This window comes from Neofelis nebulosa, chromosome 14, assembly GCF_028018385.1.
Source record: "Neofelis nebulosa isolate mNeoNeb1 chromosome 14, mNeoNeb1.pri, whole genome shotgun sequence".
NCBI classification, from domain to species: domain Eukaryota; kingdom Metazoa; phylum Chordata; class Mammalia; order Carnivora; family Felidae; genus Neofelis; species Neofelis nebulosa.
The window spans coordinates 47,759,003-47,785,893 of NC_080795.1; the positions used below are offsets into that span (position 1 = coordinate 47,759,003).

Consider the following 26,891-nt stretch of genomic DNA (forward strand, 5'->3'; position numbering starts at 1 on the left):
CTTTGGGCTCCATTCTTATTTATCTAGTTCCTTGAGGTATAAAGTTAGGTTGCTTATTTGAGAACTTTCTTGCTTCTTAATGTAAGCATTTATTGCTACAAACATCCCCCATCAGAACTGCTTTTGCTGTATTTTTTTCACTGTAAGGTTCTGTGATAGATAGAAGACATAATCCTTGCTCTCAGAGAACTTATAACCCCTTGTTATCTCATAATTATATAACTTTCATTACCAAAAAAATTCCTTAAATTTGCAGAAGGATTCATCAGCAGGCTGTCCTTAACTAGTAAACAAGACTGTATTTCCTAACGCCACAAAGTATTCTTTCACAGGCTTTTAATTACCACATCTGACAAAGAATTGGAAAATACTATGAATTAGACTCAATCGGAAACGATGTTTCACAGATATTATAATGTAAATTAATAGGTAAATGATTTTATAATTTATAGATTTGTTGTAGACACAGTTAGTTGTTCAGAAACAATTATTAGGTAGGTTAAAGTATATCTATATACTAATTAATGCACTACTCTGCAACTGTGACATTTTCTGGGACTTCGTGGATTTCTCCTAACCAAGTTATCCTTTTGAGGCCTTAGGCACAGAGCCTATAACTTGGTAGCTGGTTCCAAATGAATAGCGTTTTCTTAATTATGATCCACGAAGCCATGCTTAGGCTTGATTTTTCCAAGTCTTGGACAAACGTTAGAAAATGTTTAGCATGTACTTTACTGTACTTTTTCTAAAAGCAATCTATTCAAATTACAAGCAAATATTAACTAGTGGTTAATTTCTAATAGCATAATAAGAAGGAACACAATTTGCATAAACATTTTTAAAATGAGAAATATCCAAGTACAGCTTTGCACACTTCTCATAACTTTGACTACTGTGTCTTAGTGTTTATTTTAACATTAGTTTTCCCTAACAGGGACAAGTAGAAAATCCTTTCAGTATTTTGGGAAGAGTCAAAGTCTGGTCACATGTCTTGCTCCTGGCTCCCTGAGATTAACGCCAAATGACTAAAATTTTTCCAGCTTTCTCTGGTAGTTCATACTTCTTTTTTTAAAAGCCATTAATAATAGATGTTTATTAAGCATTTGCTATTTCTCAAGTACTCTGCTAAAACTTTTCCATATTATTTCCTTAAATCTTCACAATCTGATATGGCAGGAGCTCCTGTTCTCACCTTATAGATGAGAAAGTGAAGGCACAGGAAGGAAGGTCAAGTCTGTAAGTCCTCATAGCTGTTCGGCAGTGGTGTTGAGCTGGAATCCAGGCAGGCGGCCCCTGGAGCCCGCTACTCCACCAGCCCATGCTTGGCTTCTTAAAATTCCCACCAAGGTTCCCCAAACACCCCTCGCTCCGATAGCCTTCTCATCACCTTTCATCAGAGTGTGAGGTGTGATTTGGAAGAATGGAGCATGTCTGTCATTCGTGACTATTTTTTTTCTCAACTCTGAGGTTTTTCTGTGACCAACCAGATTTATTCACTCAATCTGGATATTGGTTCCGTAACTGAAGGAATGAAGTTTCTTTCCATTTGTCGGCTTTGCCTCTGCCAAAGACTTGCTTTGAATTTTTAGAAAGATTGGATTTTCTCCCCCCTTTTTTTGAAATGTCTCAAAACTATGTTTCTCACTTAAAAAAAACACACACACACCAAAAAAACAGGCTTCCTCTATCATCTGCTTCTTCCCACCAGCCAGGAGGATTTAGGCTAGCATTGCAGTCTGTGGTGGGTATTCTTAAAATAAATAGGGTTTGGAAATTTAGGGATAACACCTTAAGAAGGCACGTTCCTGTTCCTCCCTAGAAATGGAATTAAATTCCTTATCATTCCACATGTATTAATATCATGTAAGGTAGCCATTAAATGCTTTGAAAAACACAAAAGCATTTTGAGGAGATTGAGGTAACTCTAACATGCAGGAAGACAGAAAACTGAACTATGTTCATCAACAATCAGAATGCCCCCGTAAATTAGGCAGTATTATATATTTTTGAAAGCATTTTCGCATACTGTAATCTCAATCTCAATCAACCTTGTAAGACACATGAAGCAAGTCTACTACTGCCATATGGTGGTTCAGGAAATATAGAGCTTTTTGCTTCAAGTCACTCGTGAAGGCAATTCTAAGTGTTCCAGTCTCTTTACAAGAGGCTAACACAGCGAGTGAAAATGTATCTACTCTTCACACACGAATATCAACAACCAACAAGCAAACAGAACCATGACCAATAAGAACCGCCATGCATATTAGGTACTGAAATGCCAGTGCTGATTAGGGTGAATGGAGTTAATTATGAACACCTGCATGGAATCCTGCACTCTTAGATACTGATGGAAGAAAGGGGGGCAAACAGGAGACAGGTGAGCTAGGCATTTTAAGATAACAAGAAACAGCTTCTTTATAAAGTTTTGACAAGAAAACCAATATTGTATATGACCTGATAGGATTGTTGTAATTTCCTAGAGGGACAAGGAGTACTTGTAATCTTTACCTGTCGCGAATGGAGGACTCCAAATAGAATCATTCGAGGGTTTGTCACAAAGATTGGTTAGAGTAGTATAACTCAGTCCCTCCCAGAAGCAGGTGTGAGTCAAGGACTCGGCAAGACAGGGGTTCCTGGGTTCTCCTTGATCATTGGCAGACCTGTACACATGTCCATATAAGATGATATGCATCAATACTCCACACCCAGTTCTTGATTTTCCAGAATAAGAGAGACTTTGAAGAATGAAAGCTTGCTTGTTCCTAATTCCATCTTAACCAATGAAACTTTTTATCATTGTTGCCAGAGACTTACATCAAACAATCAACCGAATACAATGGTTTGAATTTCCTTTCCTATTGTGTTTGTTGGGGGCTTGGAGTACGGAGGTCAAATCCCTCTTCTTCTGACTTGATGTGTATGGAAGGACTTCTGGAGGAATATTCCTAGCTTCTCTCCTCCCTGCCTCACTGTCCTAGGGGAGAAGCAGTGTTTTCTACAAATCTAAGCTTTGAGAATAGAAAGTAGCCATGTGTAGCCTTAGCCCTGATTTACTCTTTTTTTTTTTCTCTTTGGGATGCTAACTCCCTACAGAAAGCACACACTCTTATATGTTCTCAGCATATGCTTAGGAATACAGGGTTTATCCCTGTGGGGATCTCTCTCACTCTCTCCCTTACCCCTCCTCTTTCTGATGGTGATAGTGGGTATGTATCTTTCCCATTAAATTTGAATTCACAGGTTATGATCTCCAGTATGGTAGATGATAGACTTACTGGATTCTGGTGAAACAAAAATTAAGATTTTCTCATCCAGTCTCATAGCTTTAAATAAAAATCTATATACTGATAGTCACCAGATTTATATCTCCAGCTTGGACCCTCTCCCCTAAACTCCAGATCCATATGTTCAAATGCCTGCTCATGCACTTTTGCAAGTTTCACTATCTTAGATACAAACTCCATAAGGGACTGATTTTTTTGTGTTTTGTTCACTGCTCTATCCTGAGTAACTAACACAGTTCCTGGCACATTGGAAAAGATCAATAATTATTTGTTCAAAGACTAAATTTCTGTGAGGTAATGTCTCAGAAATTTCTGAATTAATTTTGAACTGAAGTCATTTTAAACCTTAATGATTAGAACTTTGATTTCTTTGGACTTTAACTCTCAAGGGCAAGTGCTTTTGATTTTGGACCTTAATTCTGTTGGACTTTAACTCTGGAGTTTTAATTTATAGACTTTTTCTCCCTGAAATTCATAATGGGAAAAAGTTTACGCCAAATTGAAGGCATCACCAGCTTGTTGCCATTTCATTAATATTTATCTTAATATTGTCATTTGATCTTCCAGCTAAATTTCTGATGTGACTATTGGGCACTGTGGTACAATTAAGGACAGATTTTCCAGCTTTGAGTAATTTAATTAATGCATCACCTCTGAACTTAGCATTGACATTCACTGTTCACTCATACAATGTAGTGTTGTCTATTCCTGGCAGTCTGTACTTTTTTAACTAGAGGGCAGTTGCAGATTGGAGAGCTGAGGGGCTCCTGTGCACTTTTTTTTCTTGCACAGTGTTTAAAATTAAAAAAAAGATTTCTACCTTTGTCCAAAAGAATTAAGAGATGCAACCACACTGGGCCCCTTTGTGCTGCTTTCTTTAGAAGGGGCAGATGGTCTCCATGTTACCACCATCCACTTCCACACATTCAGTTATGTCACCCATCTGGCTGCTGAAGGCAAGACTGGCCCCTGCTCTGAACCTCAAACTTTAGAGGCCTTCTTCTGGCTGTATTCCTCCTCATGGGTCAAGGAATCCACAAGCCAAGGGCATGTGCCCACATCAACTTTGCACTGACCTTCTCCTAAGTCTAGACTACATTTCAGCCAATGATCCCAGAATTTCCTGTTCAACTGGTCTGAGCCACTTGGAGGACCTGTGTGAACCCTTGCCTGGGGCCCTTCTCCCTTCTCCCAAGGGCAGAATAGCAGTGCTGCTGCTGTTCTTAAGGGCAGGCAGGACAGCTGTGTGTGTGTGTGTGTGTGTGTGTGTGTGTGTGTTGGGATGTAAAGATGGTGCTGGAAAATGCAGGACTAGAAATTTCACATATGTGGTAGACTCCCCCGCCCCCCAAAGAAATCCACATCCTACTTCCTAGAACCTGTGAATATGTTACCTTATATCGTACACATACAAAGAAGTTAAGGATTTTAGGATGAAAAGACTACCCTGGATTATCTGAATGGGCCCAATGTAATCACAAGAGTTCTTATAAGAGGGAGGCAGGAGGATCAGAGTCAGTAGAAGAAAATGTGATGAGGACAAGAGGTTGGAATGATGAGATGAAGGGGGCCATAAGCCAAGGAATGAAGGCAGCCTCTAAAAGCTAAAGGAGGCAAGGGAATAGATTCTTCCCTCAGGACCTCCAGAAGGAAGAAGCCCTGCTAAGAACTTGAGTTTAGACTTCTGACCTTCAGAATATGACAAGATAATAAACTGGGGTTATTTTAAGCCACTAAGTTTGTGGCAATTTGTTACAGCAGCTACAAGAAACTGACACAACATGCTTGCATGGGAGGTCTGTCGGAGGGGCTAGAGATGGGAGGGGAAGAGAAGGTGAGGGGCCTTCCCAGCTCAGGCTTCCATCTGTACTCTTGCCCCCGGCAGCATCATATACTAATTTGTAGTAATGTAGGCTCAAAAGATACTGTTTCCATCAAAGACTTAAACCACAGTCCACACATATATTTTAAGTTTCACATGTCATATCTGCGCAGTGGCCAAAATGCCAGGCATTGATAGCACAATAGTATTCAAGTAATCCACCCACTTACATATTAGTTATAACATTATTCAGGACCAGGCTACAAAGAATAACCTCATCAAATCATGACAGACCAGATATGAAGAAGAACAGCATTTTATTGGGCTTTCATGCATCTTTTCCACAAGCTTCAAACCAAATTTCTCTGTATCAAATTTCTCAAGTATTCACTTGTGTTTCTGTTCCTAGGAAACAGACATCATAATATGTTTTTTTACCATTCAAAAATTCAGGAAATTAAAACCAGAAAATACACCAGGTCATCAGCATGGGCACAACGCTTATTCACGAGGAGAAAGGAAGGCTAAATTGGATGTCTTGATCTTTTGAACTCAGACTCCCCAAACTCTCCTCAATTTATATACTTAAGAAACATCTTCGCCATCAGAAATATGATTGCTTCCATGGCTTAGGTCTAAAGAACAATGACTCTTTTTCCCACTAGAAATTGGTTTTGGAAATTAGGGTTTTGGAGGATAGGCAGAACAAATACCTAATAAGTAAACATTTTCTCCACAGTTTCTGCTTTATCTCAGGAGATTCTCTTCAACTTTGATTTGGTTGTATATGTACTCTCTACAAATCACTTTGTTTATGTAAAGTTCATAAGAAATAAACAAGAATCAAAATCACATGAAAGAATCTACTTTTTTTTTTTTTTTTTTGGTGGTCTGATGATCTAACTTGTTACTTTGTTTGAATCATTCCAGGATCTAGCCAAGTTCTGTGAGCTAAGCTGTCAGAGGCCCATTACCTCAGTGGCTCATACCATGTGATGAATGCTCTTCTGGAAAAGGCTGACTCACTATGGTGCTGCTGAGATTCACAGGCTCTATACAAAGGTCTGACTTGGTCAAAGCCTTGACATAGTCTTGAAAATTCTGAAAAGTCAAGGCATATGCAAAAGTACTTTTGGGCATGTTCGTTCTATCTCTCTCGCTCTCGCACTCTCTCTCCTTTTGGAGGGGAAAGGCCTGGAGAAATAAGACTCTGTCCAAGGGTCTGCCTCTAAAAAGAGCCAAGTATAAAATGTAAAAGAGAAAATAAATAATCAATAGGGAGAGAGGAAAGGGAACTTCCAGGTACAGTTCTCTGACCAAAAGAGAAAAAAAGAAAAAGAAAAAAGTTTTCCTGAGTTATCTAAAGAACATCTGGCAGAAATTGACCAGAAAATGTAATTTCAAATGAGTGTTCTCTCAAGTCTGGAAAGAAACCAAAACCTTATTATAAATATCCTAGTTGAGGTTTTGGAAGAACAGTATATGAGGCTACATTTCATGTACTTTGAGAGCAATTTAATTCTTAGGTTTTTCCTAATTTCATCTCAGAAAAGAGTAATCAATAGCATTCTTGGCTCAACTTAACAAAGAGCTTCTTGTCTTGTGGCTGACTCTGTTTTCTTGAATGCATGAACCGTACCCAGTATCCTCAGAGCCTCTCAGTTCCTGTCCTCTCTTAGAAACGATAGAAACCGTATCAGCACTCCCTCTGAGAGAGCACTATTTTTAAATAGAAGAATCTGGAAAAATACAAAGCAACACAGAAATTTTTCCTGATTGGCCTTTTGCGCAGTTGATTTGGCTCTTAACATACCCCTCTAACCCCACAAACAAAATTCTATGGTATTAGGACTCAGCAGCTTTTACAGGAGTCCAGTGCAATGTGTGTTGGACCCCAACACCATGCACCCACACACACGCGCACACACAACAGGGCTGTGACCATCTGCAGGCACTTACTTCAGCTGTGTGCCAGGGGAGATGTTCCCAAACACAGATATTTTAATCCTCTGGAATTCAGATTTTTTAAAAAATGTATTTACTCTTCAAATATGACTAACCCTTGCACATGTGTGTTTGAATCAATCAGATCTGTATTATGAGAAAGGCCAACAAATGTCCTTCCCTCTCTTTATTAAGTGTGAAAGGATGCTAGAGAAAATCTAGACTCTTCCAGCTCCTTCTGTCTGGTAGTATTAAATCCATCTTTCCTGCCAAAGCCATGTGTCAAGGAGGAGCTCACATGTTCAGAGCATGATCCCACTTACAGCAAGTTTATTGAGGAATACTATTTCTTTGGCCGTTCAAGTTGACCCTCAAGTGTATCTAATCAGTTCTCACATCATGAATGAGAGTCCGAGAGAAAAAAAAGAGGATCTCTACAAGGTCCCTCACCTTTCATTGCATCCTCTGCTTCCATGAGCAACTGCATTTTCCTCCAGTATTTTCTCCCACCACCCCTTTGTTTTCCTGCTACTTTATCTTATTCCAGTTAATTACTTTCTCTCCATTCCTTTCCTATGCCATTCATTCCCATCGTTTAAGTCAACAAAATACCTTTGTTTCCTCCTTCCTGCTTCTTTGGGCCTCTTCCTCAGAGGGAAGGCTTAGTCACTTCTGTACTTCATTCCAAGCCAAAATAAAGTGAACAACCCCCAATGTCTTAGAATGGGATCCCCAATAGTTTCACTGAAAGGAATGGCTTTTGATATCTTCCCAAGCTCTAAGATCACTGGAGGAGGGACACTGACGAGAGTGAAATCTCCAGGGCCCTACCCTTCCCCTTCACGGAGGTGTTTCCCAAAGTGTGGAATGCATAACACCAGTGTTACTTGAGACAACTGTAGGCAGTGCATAGTTGTGGTAGATTTCAGTTGTTTGCTTGTATTGTGCATTATAAAAAATAGAGTTGGCATATCAAATCCGCAAGTTCACCACTATTACTGCTTGGGGCAAATGTAGTTCAAATACAAAGAGGGGGTGTTCTAAAGAAAGATACTAAGTAGAAAATAGTATAGATGGAATGTGTACACAGTAAAAATCAGGAAGATGGGACATGGGTGACTAAAGCTTGGGAAACGCTGTCTGATGGAAATGGTTTGAAACTAAGAAGAACATGGCGTGATGTCAGCTTCTGGCCATACTTCCTCCTTCCTTGCAAAGCCCTGAGCTCAAGGCAGAGGCTGGGAATGCAGCTGTTACCCAGAATGGGATTCACAATTTCACACCAGGGACGAAAACATGTAGAAATGTTTCTGAATGGATAAATCAAATTCATATCCTGCTATAGCCAAGGATCACATTACCAGTGATTTACAATTAAAAGCGCTCTGATACAATCCTTCCAGTTTAGAAGCTAAAAAGCCCAAGGAGGTCACATGATTTACTTAGTGTCATCCCAGTGAATAGTAGCAGAACTAGAACTGGAAGCCCAAAGTTTTCTCATTCTAAATCCTTCTACCACATTATTGTTGCCAAATGAGTCTTTCTGACACCCAAGTCTTACCTATTCCTGATTATATCTAGCTAGATTTAAGAGAGTAGCAGGAGGTAAAATCAGAGAGGCAATATAAGGTGGTGGGGAAGACTTTATCAGGACCTGGAGAGCAGTGTGAGGATTTTGGGGGGATTCAGCCAAAAGGTGGAGCTAATAGTTGTATCCCCTCCAGGCAGAAGAGCCAGAGGAAGTGACGTAAGTAGAGAATTGTCTGTCACTAGGGCAAACTGATAATATTGCCATAGAGTCCTTTTCTCAGAGCCCTCTTTTAAAATGTTTTCTTTGGGGGGAAAAATGTCTTATTTTAGAATAACTTTAGTTCACAGAAAAGTTGCAAAGTCATATGTACAGACAGCTCCCATATACCTCTTACCCAGCTATTGCTAACATTTTACGCAGCCATGGTGTAGTTATCAAAACCAAGAAATTAACACTGGTACAGTACCATTAAGTAAACTACAGGCTTTATTTGGATTTCCTCAGTTTTTTTTCATTATTTTGTTGTTGTTCTAAGATACAGCCTAGGATACCACACTGTATTTTGTCATGAGGTTTTCTGAGCCTCTTCCAAGTTGTGACAGCTTCTGGTCTTTCCTTATTTTTCATGACTTTGACACTTTAGAAGAGGTCGAGGATTGTGCAAACTTTCCTTCGATTTGGGTTTGTCTCATGATTAGCCTGGGATCAGGGATTTGGAGAAAGAATGCCACCAAGGTGAAGTGCCCTTCTCACTGCATCATATTAGTGGATACATGCTATCAGTATGATTTATCAACAGTGACATTAACCTTCATCACTTGCTTAAGGCGGTGTCTGTGAGGTTTACCCATTGAAAACTTTCTCTCTTCCTTTCCATGCTCTGTTTGTTAGAAACATGCCATTAAGTTCAGCCTACACCCAAAGAAAATTAAGCTACACCTCCTAGATGAAGAACTATCAAAGAATCTGTGACAAACATTAAAACTACCACAGTAATTAGTAAATATTTTGAGAGAGATATGTTGAGTCCATGCAAATATTCTCTTTTCTCCTTAAAAGTTTGCCCACTGATCTTAGGATTCACCAGTGGATCTTGCCTGCAGCATTATTGCTATGATGTCCTAATGATGATTTTCTATTGCCCACATTTCTTCTACACTTACAGTTTAGAATTCATCTGTTAAAAAAAATTTCCTTCTCTTCCATTTATTTAATCATTTGTTTCTATTAGTATGAACTCATGAATACTGATCTTTGCTTTTAGTTATAATCTAATACTATTATTACTTATGTTTTGCTCAAAATGTCCCAGCTTCGTCTATAGAAAACTTTCAGGTTGACTTCTATATCTTTTTCACATGCTCTATCCTTAAAAAAAAATACAATATTTTTAGCACTTTCAAACTTTCTAGCATTACAAGATGCTCCAAATTTATCTTGCATTTTTCTTAGCTTTATAATCAGCCATTTCTCCAAGGACCTCTGGTTTCTTTGATTGGAGAATGGTATTTAGAAACCAAGACGTGGGATCTGAGTGTGCTCATTGCTACCAGGGTGTCATTTGTTTCTAGGTTCTCTCAATAGGCAGCTAGAGAATATATGTATTTATATGAGCCCACACATACACACATATCAATATTAACTTCTGTGTGTATTTGCCTGTATGTATATATAAAATATGTACATATATGTATATATATATACATACATATGTATGCATTTGTGTAAATGTTCATATATATATATCAGTATAATATAAGATTACATTGATATCCCCAGAGCTACTCTGAATCAACTGGCCTAATATTGAGACCCAGTGTCATTTTTTTTTTTTTTTTCAACATTTATTTATTTTTGGGACAGAGAGAGACAGAGCATGAACGGGGGAGGGGCAGAGAGAGAGGGAGACACAGAATCGGAAACAGGCTCCAGGCTCTGAGCCATCAGCCCAGAGCCTGACGCGGGGCTCGAACTCACGGACTGCGAGATCGTGACCTGGCTGAAGTCGGACGCCCAACCGACTGCGCCACCCAGGCGCCCCAGAGACCCAGTGTCATCTTAAAGGCTCCACCCTGTCTCTAAAATCCTAGATTAGCAACTGTTATAGGTTGAATTGTGCGCCCACAGAAGACATGTTGACATCTTAACCCAAAGTACCTCAAAATGACCTGATTTGAAAATAGGGTCATTGCAGATGCAACTATATGACTAGCACCCTGCAAAGAAAAGGAGAAGACAGAGACATGGAAGAAACACAGCCATGTGGATAGAAGTAGGGATTAGATTTAAACTGCCATAAACCAAGGAATGCCAGAGGCTATCAGAGAGGGAACAGACAAGGGAGTATTCTTCCCTAAAGCCTCTGGAGGAAGCATGGTCCCACCAACACCTTGACTACAGACTTCTGGCCTCCAGAATTGTGAGACAATAACTTTCTATTGTGTTAAGTCACCAGTTTGTGATACTTTCTTATGGCATCCCTAGGAAACTAACACAGCACATATATATTTGATAGTATTTCCTACCTTTTATAATCTGATAACACACAAATTTATCCACTTTACTCCAAAGGCTATCTCAGTTATATCACATTTAAGCCCATCTGGATCCTTCCTAGACCTCTGTCCTTGGTAGCAAAGATAGTATCTTATTTTTTGTTACATTGCTATCATCTGCTTCAGTGCCAGGTACAAATGCTCATTAAATGTTTGCTGACTTGAATACCTACAGGCCTCCTCTGTCCACCTGTTAGACTAGCCAGGAGAGTCTTCTTTCTAACACCTTTTTTTCCCCCCTTTTTGGCCTCAAGATATTCTGGGTAAAGTTCATTTACCTGTCTTTCCTTCCCTCCCCTCTTTCTTCCCTTTTCTTCATTTCTTCCCTCCCCTTTCTTCCTACTGTCCTTCCAACTAACATTCACTGAACACATACCATGTGCATAGATTAGTTTTAGACACCAGAGAATTAACAGTGAACAAAAGAAACAAAATCCTTGCCATCTTGGAGGCCTACATTCTAATGGGGGAGGAAAATCTAGAATTTGAACTGCAAATTACCTATGTATAAATGGCAAATAAGTAGTGGCACAGAATGATAGAATGTACTTTGGGAATGATTTCCATGTGTTATTTGGCCAGTTGTGGTCTGGTAGCCTCCTTCCCAAAACCAAAGCCCCCAGCTGAACAGCCGTACTTTTCTTACTCAATTTCTAAATTATTCTCCTCTCCCAAAGGGGAGGGAGGAGGAGGCAGAAGGGGGCAAACAAATTGGCTAGAAAAAAAGTAGAAAGGAAGGAACAAGAATATGGATTCTCCTACAACATATTTTAACGCCAACTCTTCCTGAGCTGTGTCAGGCTGAGTATCTTACCTATGTTAATGTCTTTGTTGTTATTACATCATTAATTGAAAACACAACCTCATGATGATAATGGCTAGCCAGTACTGAGAGTTCGCTATGTGCCAGGAAGTGGTCTAGACACTCAACCAACTTGATCCTACTTACTCCTCACCACAATTCTATGAGACAAGTACTATAATTTATCATTTCACAGATGAAGAGCTGAGTGCTCAGAGAGGTAAAATCATTTGCTCCAAACCCCACAGTTAGTAACTAGCCGAGTCCAGACACAGATGTCAGTATGTCAGACTTCAAAGTCCTGACTCTTCCTCCTGTTTTCAGGGAACCCTCCCTCTCCAATAGGCAGCACTGGCTGGCCAGGCCTGCTACCCAACACAGCCTTCAGACAGAATTCTTTCCATGAAAATGTTCTACTTAACAATGGCCCCTCTTGCTGACCCTGTCCCTTTCACCACTTCATTGTGAGGATTTTTTTTCTCTAACTCCTCTGTCCCAGGGTTCTATCTCCCTTGGTTACTGGGGTAACATATCTTGGGTGATATTTGCTGGATTTCCTATGGCCATGGCCTCTTTATCTTTCCCAGCACCTCTGAGCCATTTAACGGTCTCATTATTTAAGCCAGCTTGGAGCAATTTTCCAAAACATCCAATTAGCAAGTGCACAGAAGGAACTGGGTCCATAATTAATTAGTGATTCTAGGACACAACAAAGCAAAGGCAAAGCCAAGGATGTGGAGAGCCCTGAAGAAGCTGCAGGAAGAAGATACACACATTCCGGGATCCTTCCCCACAAAGGGCAAAGAATCAAACAAAGTGCTCGCTAATTCAAATTCCAAAAGCCCTCCACACATTTTGGGATTGAACACATCAATCACTGGGTGACAATCCCAAGTGGAACATCTCCCCTGCCAGGATGAATGGCTGCTTCTGTTTTTTTTTTTTTTTTTTTTTTTTAGCCGAGAACTGATTCTTTCCCCATTGTTTTCATGCAGAAGGTTGGCCCCTCTTTCCTCCCACAACTGTTCAAGCCTCTTCAGAGACAGTCTTTCCTACAAGATGGACCGAACCACTGGGATTTCTTGCTTGTCATCAGAACAGAAGCCAAATTAGAACACCAGGATTTAAGAGACCAAGCTAGGATGACTGTGGCGGCCAAGGAAGGGGAGACAATAGAAGAATGCCAGGATTCTCAGCTGTACTGGTACTATTCCAGTTTGAAGAAGAAAGGAGGGCTTTGGAGGAAGTTCATCCAGATCAAATTTTTCCCAGACACCGACTCATTCTCCAACACACATGTGAAGTGTAAATGACAGGGGACTGCTAGCACTGCTATTCGTGAAGGTGTTACCTTTTCATTAGGAGGAAATAAAGATTATTCCTTTGGAGTTTTTTGGTTACCTTTTTCTTAGAAGGAAGTAAGGATTATTCTGTACACTTTTTGGTTATTATGGACTCTCATTATTGCCCAACAAAACAAGTAGTCTGAAGAGTATTATAGCAAGTTCCCACATCTCACAGGATGACATCACCATCACATACTTGCCAGCAGTGAAAATAAGAAGACTTATAGAGAATGTTAGAGTTGTAGGAATCTTTCACTACTTTTTCTTACTTATAGCCTAATTTCCTTTCGGTTCTAAATTCAACCAATAGCCAGCTTTCAGGGCTGATCTCTATAGTAAGGGACTATACCTAAGCCCACCCATGCCCCACCCCGACAGCAAGCCACAGTCTAAGCACTTTGATTAATACCATGGCAGTGAATGCAAGCAATGTTAAATGAAAAGGAAAATGAAAATAGCTACTAAGACATTTATAAGACAGACTAGTTACTGCTGCTGCTGCTCAAAAGAATAAATAACCATGATGCATGTTGCTAAGCAATGTTGCATTTTCAGTCCTTAATAACTCCATTAGTAACAAAGGATGACAAACTATACTTTGAGATTGATGAGATGCTTTACCTTGCTTCTGTGAATAATCAGCCTCAGCAACCATGGCTTCCAACACAAAGCAAAAATGATTACCCTTTGTCTCCTGGCTGGGATGCATATTAGAACTCAGTGGTATATGTCCGATTGGAAGGTCTAAGGGCTCTCTGCTAACCCCATTTATCCCAGTGTCTTTAAGTCTTAAATTAAAAAAAAAAAATAAGTGAATTGATAAATAAGCACACACTCTTTCCCCCCCAAATTCCTCTTCTTGGTTATTATATATGTATATGTAACAAGTGCTTGAAAATTGTGAATTTTAAATACCATATCCTTAAAGATTTGTAATACAATGGTTCATCCTTCTGATTCAAAGATAACACTGCTTTGGGGAATTCTGTGCAAGGTGGCCAACTCTGCAGACCAGTCCCAGGTCCTGGAACTATCGATGACAACTACCCCTTGGTTTAGAGATGCTAGGAAGTTACTCAGAATAAGATGACAACTAATGGCTTCTTGCCCTTTTCTGCCAGTTACCCAGCATTCTCTGGTTACCCAGAATTCCCAGTTACCTAATATTCCCCAGTTACTCAACATTTCCTAGCTACTATTAGGCAGAAATAGCCTGCAAGAAAATAATCTCTTCCACAGGATTCTACCAATGGAATATTGGAACTTTTCATCTCCTTAGACAAGCACACTGCACAAGAGACACTATTATCGGATAGAGCAGAGTCCGGGGCCAGACTTTTTCAGGTAGATCTCAACTATGTAATTTCCCACTGAAGTGACTTGGAGCAAAGTAATATCTTCCTGCCCCTATTTGCAATGATTAACTAAGTGGAATATGCAAAGTGCTTAAAACAGTGCCTCCTTCTGGCATCTTTTGGCTCTGGAGCAGAACTATATAAGCGTTTGCAAAAATCTTCAAATACCTCCCTGGTCAAAACAAGCAAATAATTCTGTTTCTAAAAGGAGAAAAAAGCTGACTCCAGAATTCACCCTTAGGATCTTTATTTGCTGCTTTTATATTTCAGAGGAAGCCACTGATCTAAAGAAGCTAGGAATTGCCAAAATATGAATTCCTATAACATCAAACTGTTACTAATTATGGTTCTGGTCACATGCCATATGTTTCCCAGAAATAACAAACGTTCCATGGAAAAATAAGTGGCTAATAACGGTGGGAAAAACATATAGTAAATTTCCTTGTTTTTCTTGGCTGTTAACTTTAAAATAATGAAATAGTCAATAAAAAGTATGACCATCCAACTGCAGCCACTTTTTACCACTTGAGAAAGATACTCTTGAACTACTGAAAGTTAGAAATCTTTGTTCAAAAAAAAAATGGAAAGAAAGAAATAAAAAGAAATCTGTGTTCCAAGAGCACTGTCAAGTAATTTATTCTGAATCTCTTACATTTTAAATTTTGAAGAAAAAAAAAGTTACTCATGTCCCAGGTGTTTTTCCCAGTAGAAATTACAGTGGTGGATGTTAAATTAACTCCATGTGATTCTCATTTTCAGAAATAGAATTTTAAACTGCTGAAGACTTTCAATGTGCCCCATTGAGCTGCATAAAAGAAAGGCTTTAAATATAGTTTTGTTTTTGTGGGGTTTTTTTCTTCTAGAAATACATTTCTCTCAAACAATTTCTCAATATTGCCATTTAACAGGCTAAGTGTTTTAGATTTCTTTTAAACTCCTTTCATTTTTACTTAAGTAAATTTGAATGCAGCGACTTTTTGCAACTATCCAGTGAAAGAAAATTAAATTATTGATCAAGTAATCTTCACTTATAAAGGCCATACCAGTGGTAGGAGAAGGAGGTATGTTTTATTTCATTAGCTTTTATGTGTTTAATTTTTTTAATGTTTATTTATTTTTGAGAGAGAGAGAGAGAGAGAGAGAGAGAGACAGAGACAGAGCATGAGCAGGGGAGGGGCAGAGAGCGAGGGAGACACAGAATCTGAAGCAGGCTCCAGGCTCTGAGCTGTCAGCACAGAGCCCGACACAGGGCTTGAACACACAAACCATGAGACCACAACCTGAGCAGAAGTCGGACACTCAACTGACTCAGCCACCCAGGTGCCCTTATTTCAGTAGCTTTTAAACTAAAGAGCAATATTTAAAATAAACCAGTCTGATATTCTCATTCATTCCTATTTTCTGATACAAGTAAGGCATGATAATCCTGTAGGTGCTAAAAACTGATTGAGATCTGATCCAAGTTACTTGGGAGACAGGTGCTGTTATCTATAGCATGATACTTCCACATGCAATAAATGTGTTTGCTATGTGACAGGCAATGCCAGGGGCTAGAATTATAATGATGAAAAAAGCAGACCCGGGTCCTGTCCTCATGGAGTTTATAGTCTGGGTCAATGCTCCTTAAAGTGTGGTCTGTGGACCAGAGCCACCCCCATGAACTATTCTTATCAGACTGAAACAGGACAAGTACAGATATTGCAAGTAACTATTCAGACATTTTTTACACGAGTTGGACATTGCTGCAACATCCAAATAATGTGTGGTCAAGTGGATGCATCTCATGGAATGTGGTATAGATGGGGTATATGCAGAACTTGGGTAGTTAAGTTTCACATGGAGAGATCTAAGCACTAGTCATGTACAAGAGGATACATATTGGCATGTGATGAACAGGAAATTTTAAAAAGCCTAGTCATCTCCATAGATAGTTTGAAAAGCACTAATCTAGTGCTTTCCAAGCATTATAGGAAAGAGAGAAAGAGGGATGGAAGGGAGGGAGGGAGGGAGGAAGACAGGGGGAGAGATAGAGAAAGAAAGGGAGAGTTTAATCCCAACTGAGAACATTTGAGAAAGTTCCATGTAAGACATGATTCTTAAGCATGAATTCGAATTTCAGGGGTTAGAGATCACAGCAGAAGAAGAGCTATGAAGGCAGAAAAGTGCAAGGAGATGTCCATCCTGTTACTCAGGCCACCTAGTTCATTGCTGTCAGAGAGTGATATGGGGACAGGAGCAAAGGGAGGTAAAGCAAATGAATCTCAGGAGGCGGACTGCAGCCAGTTAGTAGAAAGCTTTGAGCACCATGAAAAAGAATAAGAACTTTCTTTTTGAGAAATTAGTAGTTTTTAAATATTCCTGAGGGGGGCCTGGGTGGCTCAGTCAGTTAAGCGTCCAACTTTGGCTCAGATCATGATCTTGCGGTTCGTGGGTTCAAGCCCCACTTTGGGCTCTGTGTTCACAGCTCTGAGCCTGGAGCCTGCTTCAGATTCTCTCTCTCTCTACCCCTGCCCCACCTGCACTCTGTCTCTCTCTCTCTCTCTCTCTCTCTCAAAAATGAATAAACATTAAAAAAAACTTTTTAATATTCCTGAATACAGTAGTGACAGGAAACAAAGCTCTATTTTACAAAACAATATAGTGGTCTCACTTGAAATATATGCAACATTTTGAGGCAGGAGGCCTTTAGGTAAAATAAATAATTAAGACCCCTGGACGGCTCAGTCTGTTAAGTGGCCGACTCTTGATTTCGGCTCAGGTCATGATCCCAGGGCTCCTGAGTTCGAGCCCTGAGTGGAGACCTACATCAGGATCTGCACTAACAGTGCAGGGCCTGCTTGGGATTCTCTGTCTCCCTCTCTCTCTGCCCCTCTCCAACTCATGATCTCTCTCTCTCTCTCTCCCCCCTCCCTCTCCCTCTCTCTCTCAAAAATAAATATATAAACATTTAAGACATAAGTAAAACAATAACAAAAAGGAATTTAAAAAAATAGTTCCCCTAATGGTGCCATGTATTAGTTACATGTCTAAGTAAATTTATGCAATATTAAGTCTTCCCAGGCACCATAGTGTAGTAAAATACCACTTTAGAAGATCTATTCATGCATGATTACGGTAATTTTCGAATGTCATTTCTTAGCTGAACAGTGGCAGAGAGAACACACATTCTTCCATGTTCAGAAACATTGATTAAACCACAGATATTAAGGGAACATTAAACCAATACACTACTGTAATAACTTACACTAAAATGTTAAGTGCCAGCACCAAAGGACAGAAGAGTGGCACTTTTTTCTCTCTGTTGTTCTCAGCCTCCCATCAAACTAGAATTGAACTCATTAAATGTGCCTCATTTAAGTTTCTGTGTCCCCTAGAGGCTCTTAATTCTTGCAGCTGAATGAGTTGGAGTCTTTTTAAGATTCCCATAAGCGTATCTTTTAAAAAATCAGGTGATCTACCAAGTAAGTTTTAAACTTTGAGGGTAAAATTTTATAGTTTTAATAAAACAATCCTCTCAAAGTGTAGGCACCCTCCCCCACAGAAAAACGTATTACCACGTTAGAATTTCACAGGTTTGGCTGAGTAAAAATCTAATTGGTTACCCTTCTAGCTCAGGTTTCATAATATCATTTTTAATTGTGATGTAGGAACTACAGAATTATAAAGACACCATCCTGTTAAACTGAAAGCTATGCATTTAGGATTGCACATGTTTTCGATACAACTATAATACCAAGCTAGAACACAGGATTGGGAACCAGTGACTATGATATACTTAAGCAGTGGTTCTCAAGTGAGAAAGTGAGTTTGCCCCTCCCAAGAGGCATTTGGCAATACTAGAGATGACTGTCATGATGGGGGGGGGGGGGGCACAGGAGGAGATAGTATTGGTACCAGAATGCTACCAAACATTCTCCGTGCATGGGACAGCCCCTCACAACAGAATGATCTGATCCAAATGTCAACAGTGCGCCTGAGAAACCCAGTACTAAAGGATCACATGAACATTTCCATTACTTTTGGCATATATGGGAATAAAAATTTTGATTCATACAATCTGAACATCAAAAGTCAGGAAGTTCCTAGGGACTAAAACAGATTATTATTAGGCCTCCCTTTGCTATAATGAACTCTCCTCTCAGTTTTGCAAGCAAGACCCGAAGGTGACCCTTAGAGGTGCCCTGGTTTAGTTCCATCAATGGTGATACTTTATATGCAGATATGCAAACGCTGTCATCAGGGAAGCTTCAAGGAGATCTTCAGAAAAGACAGGCATGACTGAAAATTCGAACAAGGTTCCAGATGTGTATTATTTTCGGAGTCGTAAGGCACTGATGATTTTAAGATGGACCATCAATTAAATAACAGCTTTTGGGAATGTGGCAAAGAAATACCTTTTCTTAAATGTGTACATTGATTGTAGGATGTGAATCTTTTTTTTAGAGACGGTAAATGTGCAAAATTTACAAAATATATTAAGTGTGTAATAAGATGTACTGAGTTCTTTTTGTAAAAAGAAATAGACTGAAATACTCTCTCTTAGATCCTTCTCGATCAATGTTAGCTTCCATTGTTTTCATTTAAATCTTTGTATTGCTCCCCTCCTGCTCCCCGCACTGGTCCAAGGAGAGGAGGTAAGGTGCCAGGTGGGCTGTGGTATCATGAGATCCTCAGAAACAAAAATACAAATCTCACAGCTTCCCTCTCTTGGAGTTTCACCCGAGTCTTCAACTGTGAGTTGAGTACAATGAAGAACACCCGTGCTAAGCATGGTCTTAGTGCTGCTAGAACATATAACTTAATGAAACAAAGGAATAACTACACTTGGATGCAATACAATAAATATCTGAAATTATTTTTAAAATTCCACCTAAAAACTACCCACACCACTTATACACAAACAAAAACTTACCATAAGACCTATATATTATTTCCTTATTGGCACATTATCTGCTTGTTCCACTAGAATTTAAGACCCATGTGAATAGGGATCTTGTCTCGTGTTTATTGGCTGAACGAGTGAATGAATGAGTGAACATCATCTCCCAAAGAGCAGAGTCATTATAAAACTGCAAGTTTCTTTTATTTTCACACTAGTGACACAGGTCAATAGGACTCACTGTGTATAATAAGCTACTCACATTCATTCACTCATGTATTAGTCTCTCATAATCTGTTCCTGCCACCTTTCTAGCTTTCCCTCTTTCTCTCCAGCTACACTGCCCTTGGTTCAGTTCCCAGTAAGCTCCATGTTCCCTGCTACCTGAGGGCCTCTGCCCAGAACACTCTCTTCCATGTTCGCAATCTCTTCCAATTTCTTCAGGGAAGTCATCCCTGATCACCACTTACCTAGATGTAGTGCCTGTGTTTTATGGTCTCAGTTTCCCATGTTTGTTTGTTTGTTTTTTCCCATCATAGTAATGGTCACATTTGTAAAATGTGTGCAATTATTTCATTAACATTTCCCTCCCATCCCACACCCCTCAACTACAGGCAGAAACCATGCCTATCTTGTTCCCCATGAATATTGCCATCATTTAACACAGGGCCATCACATAGCCAGTGCTCAGTATTTATCGGGTGAATAAATGAATTATGTTTCTAGGAATATTATGTTACCAGATATACAGGTCTAGGATATACTAGATCATTCTCCACTAGGACTCAAGTTAGTAGGTACTTAATCAACACTTTCGGGCTAAATTGAATCATTTATCTACTGTCATTGAACTACATGCTCCTAAGTCTACATGATACTAATGGAACGTATTGCAAAATTGTTGAGAAACCAACTGCTCTCTTTCTATTCTGTTTTCTACACACTAATAAAAACGCAGCTTGGTTTATTTATTTATTTTTTCAATGAGTTTTTTTTAGCTGTTTTGCATTAAGAACATGACTGCGTGGAAAGTAGTTGTCAGCGAATCAATTATTTGGATGATCAGTATCTGTCTCTATTTGAAAACAGCTGGAAGCATACTTTAATTATCCCCTAGATATTTGGTGTCTTCTACTCTTGGGCTCTGAGATAATTTCTCCCCATGACTGTTCTTGAATGATAGATATTCTGTTGACACAGTAGGTGGGGGGTTTTTTTGATAGAGGAGAATTTATAGGTAGATATTCTGTTGACATAACAGGTGGGTTTTTTTTTTTTTGATACAGGAGAATTTATAGGAAATTGACAATAAAGAGTGGTGAGCTCCCAGGCTAGAAATATTTGTAAGAGGAGAAATAATATTTGTAAGAGGAGAAGGAAGGTGTCTAGTGCAAAAACTATAGAAAAATAGAATTCCATGTAATATCGTGTAACTGAGAAGCCAGTTACATAGAAAGCCTTGGGGAAGATATGATTTCTTGGGGATCCAGACAAAATGACTCTAGCCTCAAGGAGCTAAAGAGAGACACCCAGATGACAGGAAATCAGAAATAATTGTAAACCTGGAGTCTATTCATATACTTCACTTTAAAATAGTTTCTTTACATGTATCTTTCCTACCTATTGCTATCAGGATCTCTGTCACTAGGTAAGGTGACACCTGAAATTCTTGAACAAATTCCAGAATGCACAGGAAATGGGGCAGTATTTGCTAACTTAGGCCATCCATTTGGAAAGTCCCAGTTAGAAGATTTGGCCTCTATTCCAGAGGTCATCCTTATCCCTGCCTTGTCCACACCTCCCTCAAGACCACAGTAGTCTTGAAGCAGGAAGTGGCTCCTTCACTGCCTCAAGACCTCTTCTGTCAGTTTCTCATCCAAACTGTCCTCCTCTGAATCTGGAAGATGCCTTGAATCTGCAGCATCAACTTCAGCGGCCTAGCCTTTCTCTGCTCCACATAAACCAGAGACGAAGTCGAGCCTACCTGGGGCTCACTCACACAGAGAATCTACAGTAAGGAATCACCTGTCTCTGAAATCACAGAAGAGAGATCTGCACACTTGAGGAAGGGCAGGAATGTCAGAAGCTAATCGCAGGCATATGGATTCTCCACACCTCCATGTCTAGGGGAATGGTTGCATCACACTCCTGCTTTGCTGTCTTTTGGCCAAGAACACATATTTTCCTATTACTCTTTGGTTTGACGTCAGAAAGATCCAAGGAACTAATGCAATGGCTACTATCATGTTTATGGCTGTGATAGCCATAGTACTTCAACCAGATTATCCCAAGACGTAAGAGCCTCTCACTACCAACTTAAATGCTCAATTCTATTTTGGCTTCCACGAGCAATATGCTGGAGTTGAGGCTTAGTTCTTGACGATACGAAGAAAGAAAAAATTAGTTTGCTTAGCATGACCTCAAATACTTTATTATTGTCCTATGTATCGCATTAAAAGGACTGGCCTACCAGAGTTGGATTACAGACCCTTCCCTTTCACATTCTTATTACATCCAGATAAGCTATGTTGCTCATCTAATGCCTCAACTTAATGGGGACAAAGGAAGTGGGATGAAAAAAAGCTGAGTACATTTAAATTTCATTTTGCATCAACTTATTTCCCTTCCCTGCAACACCAGGAAAATACACTTGGTTTTGTTCTTACCCACATTTGTTTTATGTTTGCCATTTATTCTTCGTTTAAAACTGTCTGGCCAAGTAAACATCAGGTTAATATTCACGCCTTATTTACAAACAGCCACAAAAACTATTACCAGGACCTAAGCCATATTACCTTGCCTATAAATCTTGGCTTGGCTCTCATCTGGGGCCATTAGCATACCTTGAAAATTTTCCAAGAACTTCATATATCAGTAGATTTCCTTTCCTGAAAAGCCAATTTCCTAAATATTCAATGAGATGGCTTTCGAGACCCACATCAACAAATTAGGAAATTAATCATGTTCCTAACTTAACAGGAAATCCACTATTGCTGGTACTGCCGTCCTAATTGTACCATAATAGAATTTCAAAAGAATTGTTTCTGAATTAAAAAAAAATCCCATCTACTTGCTGCACAATATCTTCTTCAATTTTCCTTACCAAAGAGTAGATGTAGAAAGTAAGGAACGGCACATACAGGAAGAAAGTCAGGTTTTTACTTCATGATCATGTCCCCTATTTGTTTTTTTTTTTAAGTAAATTTCTTACACTTAAATAAGGTTCCCATTTAATCAGAGTCACCACAGAAGAGATTTTTTTAAAAAGTAGAAAGGGTGCATAGTTTTCTTGTCACTAATACACAAATTCATCCGGAGTTCAAGTAGAAATGTACACCTCATGACAAAGCTCTAATGGCAGCTAATAAGCCAGCACGTTTTATTTACCAGACAGCAAACATACAAACCCACAATAGCCTAACTAGGATGCAACATTTTTGCCTTCTGAATCATAATTTAATAATAATCACAACTTAAAACCCAGACATTCAAGAGGTTAAAAAAAGGAACTCACAATAAGCAGTCAGACAGCACCTCGGATTGCACAGCCTTCCACAGGATCACGACAGATTTTATCACCAGCAGCTCCGTGGTCCTGCAACTGAGATCACTCATAATTAATGAATATTTTATTGGAACATTTGACAGCTCAGTAAGCAGTTTATGTAAGGCCGTTACTTTTATTTCTTCTGTAGTTGCCTTTGCAAACAGGAAACAGGAAACACACCTTCAAGAACGCTGACATACCTCAGCCTAATTGGTCTTTGGCTTAAAGTACCCAGGGGCGAGTCTTGTACCACAGGGGGGATAAGTGCAGTCCCCAAAAGTATGAGACTCAGGTCTTAGCACTTCACAGTTTAAAATCATTTAGACAGATGCTGTGCAGTCCATTTATGACAGAGAGAAACTGGCCTTCTCAGTAACATTCAGGCCTCATGGCCTTAATCCTGGAAGGACTATAAACTTTAGAATAAACTCATGTATATACCAATATATATAATATGTATACATATTATATATAATACACACATATGTGTTTACATATGTACATAAATATATACTATATTAAGTAATGCATAATTTAAAATAATATATATAAGTAATATATTATTTAAAATAATATATATATTTTTGCCTAAACCATATATTGGAAACAATCACTCAGGAATCTTTTGGCTACAAATACACAAACCCCACCTCAAACTCACTGATTCAAATAAATAACAAGACAAGGAAATATTTTGGTTCATTGAGCTGGGGAAAAAAATGTCCAGGTGTATGGTTGGTTTTGGGAAAACAGAGGTTCACCACATCATTTGATTCTCTGGAGTTCTCTTGGCACAGGTATTCTCTGTAGATTGATTTCAACCTCAGGCTGCCTCCTTTCATGGTACAAAAAATACTAGCTGCAGCAATTCAAGACCACTTATGTATCTTTCAAGAGGATAGTGTTAGCACTCTGGCAGTCCCAAATTCTGAGGTCACTCAGATTGCCCATCACTGAATCAGTCACTAATACTTTGCTGAATGGCTTTAAATTAATCAAGGCTTATCCCTGGAGGTGAGGGTAGAAACATTCCAAAGAAAAATCGCATGGGAAGTCACTCAAGATACTGGAAGGGAAAAGGGATTATTATGGAGGAAATCAACAAATGTCCAGCACAACAATCTTTGGCAGTAACCTGAAGATTGGTATTTGAGGATGTGCATCCATGAGAACACTGTGTTCTCTAAAGATGTCAACAAGAGAATGAGCTGAGGTTCAAGAGATACTGATTACCCAAATCTTTACATTCAGGTGGGCTTTCTGTTAACATTAGATTTGCTCTCTAAAAACATAGGTCACGAGAGGCATCTGGGTGGCTCAGTTGGTTAAACGTCCGACTCTTGGTTTCAGCTCAGGTCATGATCTTGTGATTTGTGGATTCAAGCCCTGCGTCGGGCTCTGTGCTGACAGTGCAGGGCCTGCTTGGGATTCTCACCCTCTACCTCCCTCTCTCTTTCTCTCTTTCTCTTTCTCTCTCTCTCTCTCTCTCTCTCTCTGCCCCTCCCATGTGTATGTGCTCTTTCTCTAAGTAAAATAAATAAAAAAGTTTTAAGAAAAAGAATATAGTTCAGGATATTTCCATTTTGTTTATGAAATACATTTTATAGTGTATGAAGTGCTCCTGCATTTGATTTTGATCTTCCATTTTGACCTCCAAACAACTCTGTCAGGGATGGGGGAGGAACAGGCGTTCCCAATGGAAGTTTAGAGAATGGGGCAGACACTGCTGGTTACCTATCCAATTCCCAGCATACTGTTTTTCTTTACAGAACCTTGATTTTGTTCAGGGCAGCAATTTGCCCTGTTAAAACCACAGCTAAGGATGGACAGGTGGAACAGCTTGGACCCTGGAGGTGTAAGCTAACATTACGGCGTAGGCTTCCTGGAAAAGCTCTTTTAAAAAAAAAAAAATGTTTATTTATTTTTTGAGAGAGAGACAGATCACAAGCAGGGGAGGGGAAGAGAAAGAGGGAGACACAGAATCTAAAGCAGGCTCCAGGCTCCAAACCATCAGCACAGAGCCCGATGCGGGGCTCGAACCCAAGAACCGTGAGATCATGACCTAAGCCAAAGTCAGATGCTTAACTGCCTGAGCCACCCAAGTGCCCCCTAGAAAAAGCTCTTTAAAGAGCTCTCCACTCGCTTTTTGCTCTTTGCCCTTCCTCTTTTTCATGCCTGAAACATTGATACAAGGCCAGAGATAGAGACATACTTTGCAGTCATGAAGTGACAAGCATGAAGACAAGAGCCACACGCTGTGAAGCCTAAACTGAAAAAAGGAGCCACTACACTAGTCCTGGTTTTCCTGTTCCCAGGCTGTTATATGAGGGGAACAAAACAAAACAAAACAAAACAAAACAAAACAAAACAAAACAAAACAAAAAACACCTTTATTTGGCTAAGCTGCTGTAGAAGGGTTCTTGTTACAGGAGCTGAACGTACTCTGGATACAAGAAGCTTTTGCAACCACGTAATGACAGATCAAGGCTTAACTCCAGGCTCTTGATTCCTTGTCCAGCAATATTTCCCATAAACAGCAGTGCCTTTCCAAAAGCAGAATCTGTACTCTGAATACCACACAAACAGGCATGTTAAATTTATGCTTTCTTTCTTAACAAATAGCTTATTTGAATGATCTGAGTCATAGTTCAAATGGTGAGAGGAGATTCATTGCGTTTCATTGCTTTTGTTTTTGGTTTCTTTAGCTTTTTAACACGTGACACTCAAGCACTTACAAAACCGCTAAAGCAAGAATGCCTTGGCTACAGTAAAGGAAACCCATCATTTGACCAAAATTTCTTTCAAAGTTGCCTAAAGGAGAATTGGCCATCTTCCCAAATCTCACCATGGTTGAATTTTCTTCCTGGACCTTCTCATGAACTCAGGTATTAAAAGACAAAAGAGGAGTAGGAACTTGGAAATCACCACTCTGTCCTAACAACAAGTAGAATTCAAGAACTCCTCTTGGAACACGTTAAGAGAGGGAAGCACACAGGGCAAACTGCTGTCCCCCAGATTAGAGAGATGGACGGATGGCTTCCCTGAGCAGGGACTTACCAGCAGCAACTGCTGTAGGAAGCAGTGCTGGGGTAGGAAAACTTGAACTGTAATTTCTGAATTGCTGGAATTTCTGTGGGGACAACTCTGAGAGTTAAAAGCTCTGGGGGCACCTAGTCAAAAGGGAGCTCTCCCAATACTGTGAGATTTACTTGCAGGACATCTACCAGATTCCCACAGTAAATATCAGAGAAAAATCCCCTCCAGCTTCCAGAATGCAGTGGGCGAAAGGAACCATTTTGAAATATGCCAGAGCACTCTGTTCTTTTTCTTTTTTTAAATTTATTTATTATTTATTTTGAGAGAGCAGGTTGGGGAGGGGCAGAGACAGACTCCCAAGCAGGCTCCGAACTGTCAGTGCAGAACCCGATGCAGGGCTTGAACTCACGAACTGTAAGATCATGACCTGAGCTGAGGTTTGACTGAACCACCCAGGTGTCCCAGAGCACTCTGTTCTTAGCAAGGCACACCCTCTGGGTAAACTAGTTAATGAGAGCCTAACCTGCTAGAGTATTATGAGAACCTAACTGACCTGGGAAAGGGAAATACTGAAACCAGTCTCCTCTAGCCTTCAATCTGGGAGAAAGCAAATACTGAACTTCAGTCCACTCCAGCCATCCTGAGAAAAGGGGGAGAAAAAAACTGCAACACTGTGATGGTCACAGTCCAGAGGCACAGGCTTGCTAAAAAGCTGATCACAGAATGCGTAAAACACCTCCTCTCTCTGAGAACCTCACCACCACATTACTAAAGATCTATTTATAGCAGT

General features: G+C 39.7%; 1 protein-coding gene across 2 annotated transcripts in view; it reads right to left on the reverse strand.

The window, feature by feature from the left end:
• Positions 1 to 26,891, reverse strand: part of NCALD (neurocalcin delta) — a 397,251-nt gene that overhangs the window by 135,659 nt on the left and 234,701 nt on the right. For both annotated transcript variants that reach the window (XM_058698721.1, XM_058698720.1), the window contains one exon: positions 23,033 to 23,119. The gene's annotated coding sequence lies outside the window, so the exon portion shown is untranslated. The remainder of the gene's footprint in view (positions 1 to 23,032; positions 23,120 to 26,891) is intronic.